We start from the raw sequence: 4054 nt of genomic DNA on the forward strand, positions 1-4054 counted from the left end.
TTTTTTTTTTTGGCTTAATTGTTCTTTCGTCTTCTTCACTCTCTTCATCAGGAGAAAAAGTTGATTTTTGATCTAAAGAGTATCAATAGAGGTTAATTGTATTAAATATTTAGGCATTTTTGGAGTAAATCCCCTCAAATCACACAAGTCAGATATTTGATATCTGAGGAAGACTTATTCTGTGTGCCTACAATGTCAAACTCTTGACCAAATATTAAACCAACTTACACTGTTCATCTCTTAGCTCTGAAGAAAACATTACAATGAACACAACACTTAGAACAGGCAAATGGTTATACACATTTGAATATACATTTATGCTGGCATTTTAACTAATAAAGTGTGGAGAGAGAAGTGAAAAGTGTAGACTCCTTACCAGTGGATACCCAGAGTCCTTAAGTGGATGGGGTCTGGAGGAAATAAAGAAAAATTCAATTATTTTGTACTATACAACACACCACAGTGCTTTTTTTAGGACGTTGTCAACCTACAATATTCTTTGTATAGGCCTAAATGCCCAAACACAAAAGAAACAATTTGACTGACAAAATGGAAGATGACCTAGAGCCTTATCTATTGATAAACTCTGAGACTTTTAAGAGGCAACCCTACATTAGTGGTGGTGTAATCTATCATTCATGTTGATAAATTCTACAATATGGAAACAGTAGTTAGTAGCAAAACTTTTGCATAACACACAACAGATCACAAAAACATACAGTATATAATATAGATTATATATTATATACTGCATATAATATAGACTATATATTAAACATTTTAGACAAAAATAAAACACTTCACCAATCTTAAACACCATACCATAAACAATTTTGGTTACTTAAATGAATGGGAAAATTCAACTTCAGCATAATTTCAGCTATCAAAATGTTTAGCTCCTCAGGGATATTCATGCATCTCTTCAGAAGTTTTCTAAACTTCATACATTTTGAAATATTTAGCTTTATTTTGAAAATCTTGTCCCCATTCAAATGAATGGGAAACTTGTATTTCAGCTATCAAAATGTTCAGCTCTTTAAGGACATTCACTTGATATTCCATTCTAAGATCAGAATCTATTTTAACACCAAGGTTTGTAACAGTCAACTGCACATACCGCTCCAAGGAACCTAAATGAACTGTGGGAAAATCACCAGAGTTATTTGGGCCAAACACTATAACCTCGGTCTTCGTGTCATTTCACTTCAATAAATTTAAAGTCATCCAGTCCCTAACGTCATCAAAACATGCCAGTAATGATACAACTGATGATGTGTCCCTTTCCCTCGTTGGCATATACATCTGCACATCATCCGCATAACAATGAAAAGAACCACCATGTTTTCTGAAAATAGAACCAAGTTGAAGTAAATATAAAGAAAAGAGCAGGGGCCCCAAAACTGAGCCCTGCGGAACCCCAGATACCAATGGGGTAGACGAGGACTCAGCATCAGCAACACGATCAGACATCGTCCTATCCGGCAGATAAGACCTGAACCACTTCAAGGCAGTACCACGGATGCCCACTAACTCCTCAAGTTGAGATATTAGGATGTCGTGGTCAACCGTGTCAATAGCAGCTGTCAGATCCAACAAGGCAAAAATCACATAGCCACCAGCATCTGTTGCCAGCATAATTTCAGCTATTTCAGGTATCAAAATGTTCAGCTCTTCAAGGACATTCATGGTTCTGTTCAGAGATTTTGTAAACATCATACTTTTCAAATATTTAGCTTTATTTTGAAAATCTTGCCCCATTCAAATGAATGGAAAATTCTTCTTCAGCACACTTTCAGCTATTTCAGCGATCAAAATGTTCAGCTCTCCAAGGGCATTCATGCTTCTATGCAGAACCTTTGTAAACATCATAATTTTGAAATATTTAGTTTTATTTTGAAAATCTTGCCCCATTCAAATGAATGGGAAATTTATAATTATGCACACTTTCAGCTACTTCAGCTATTGAAAAACATTCATGCTTCTTTTCAGAATTTTTCAAAATTTAATACTTTTGAAAAATTTAACTTTATTTTGAAAATCTTGCCCCATTCAAATGAATTGGATTATTTTACTTCAGCATACATTCAGCTGTTTCAGCTATCAAAATGTTCAGTTCTTCAAGAACATTCATGCTTCTATTCAGAACTTTTTATAAATTTCATACTTTTGAAATATTTAGCTTTATTTTGAAAATCTTGCTCCATTCAAATGAATGGGAAAATTCTACTTCTGCACACTTTCAGCTATCAAAATGTTCATCTCTTCAAGGACATTGATGCTTCTATTCAATTTTTCTAATTCTCATACCTTTGAAATATTTAACTTTATTTTGAAAATCTTGCTCCATTCAAATGAATGGGAAAATTCTACTTCTGCACACTTTCAGCTATCAAAATGTTCATCTCTTCAAGGACATTGATGCTTCTATTCAATTTTTCTAATTCTCATATCTCTGAAATATTTAGCTTTATTTTGAAAATCTTTCCCCATCCAAATGAATGGGATAATTTTACTTCCGCATACATTCAGGTTTTTTGGGTGAAAATGCATTTCTCTATTTTTAATATAATACTGTGTGCTTGACTGATGTGATCTGATTATCACTCACGTTGAATAATTTCAAAGAGCCCATAGCATGCCTTTTCTTGTTTTCTGACTTATTTAAAATGTTACAACTGTGAATTATCATCTTAGACATGACCTAATGCTAAAAAAAATGTCTGTTACTTCTGTGCAGAAGCAACGCGGTTTATACAAATCTCCCCAACTCTCGCTCACTAGACTTTTTTCTAACAAAATTAAGTATTACACAATAATTTAAGGATTTCCTGGAATGCTCATAAGTTCCAGGCAGTTGCACATTCATATGAGCTTGCCTAACATCCACTGGTGTCATTTTAAAAGCGGAATTTTTCGACTGTGCACAGTTTTGTGGATATATTTTATCTCCTCCTGTACTAATTCAAGATAGATAAACGTAGTTGATTGTAGCTAACTTGTAACAAACCTAGAGATCCTGTCTACAAGAGTGAGACTGAAAAATGACTGCACCCTGATCTCAGCTCTCGGTTCAGGAGCTAACACTAGCTAGCAGCTGTCAGCAGATGATACAAAAGCTGCAGATAAATCCATGAACATTAAAGTGGATGTTTGTACACAACTGAAGCATCCACTACTGTACGTAGCTATTCATTTTCTAAAATTAACTTAGATGTATGTAGTGTTTATATCTGTCTATGACTATATGTGGCACTCCACATATGGTGCATTTACCCATAATTCAACATGACATGATGTCAGCTTCACATTCTCTATTAATGGTCCCCAGAGGATGAAACCTTCTGTCCTATGGCAGCACCAGCAGGTTGAAACTCTTGGTCTTGAGTGAGCAACTACCTGATATATTGTCTTGAAATGTGTCCATTATTTTAATTTATGAACACATACATGTGCAGAATTAATGACATTTCCATCAGCCTCAGCTGTAATTTGTGTTTAGTGCTAATTAGCAAATGTTAGCATGCTAAACTAAGACAGTATAAACATCATACCAGCTTACTGAGAACATGTTAACATGCTGACATTAGCACTTATATTAGAAGCCCACTGTTTCTAAGTTCAGCCTCACAGAGCTGCCAGCATGATTGTAGACTCCTGTTCAATCATTTTCCTAAACAATATAATACTAAATGTTGATTTAAAGGAGGACAGTGGACAGTGCATTGGTTTAGGCTGCATTTGTTTGTTTGTTGATTTCCCAGCGCTCCTTTGGATAGTACATGGACTGCCAATAACAGAAATACAAAATGTTACTCATCTAAAATGTAGTTTTTCATAATAAGCCAAACCCAGCTGATAATGTGAACAAATAAAACCCTTAAGCCTCTTTTGTAAATACATTTGAACCAATTGATAATATATTCACACACTAGGATGACATTTAATTTTCCCTCATACCTCTTTTGAAGTGTGTATGCCAATCAAGAAATTTTTTGGAAAGCTGTATCAACATTGTAACAGGCTGATACATACAGTATGAAGCAGAAATGCATGA

The 4054-nt window shown here is 34.6% G+C and overlaps 1 long non-coding RNA gene across 1 annotated transcript; it reads right to left on the reverse strand.

Annotated features, from left to right (window-relative positions):
- On the reverse strand, positions 1-745 carry LOC109973246 (uncharacterized). Its single transcript, XR_002276794.1, has 2 exons — positions 377-745; positions 1-246 (listed from the first exon to the last, which is right to left on the reverse strand). It is a non-coding gene; the product is annotated as an uncharacterized LOC109973246 (long non-coding RNA).
- Between the last annotated feature and the right edge of the window lie 3309 nt (positions 746-4054).

The sequence above is a fragment of the Monopterus albus genome, unplaced genomic scaffold (genome assembly GCF_001952655.1).
Source record: "Monopterus albus unplaced genomic scaffold, M_albus_1.0 scaffold286.1, whole genome shotgun sequence".
Lineage (NCBI taxonomy): Eukaryota > Metazoa > Chordata > Actinopteri > Synbranchiformes > Synbranchidae > Monopterus > Monopterus albus.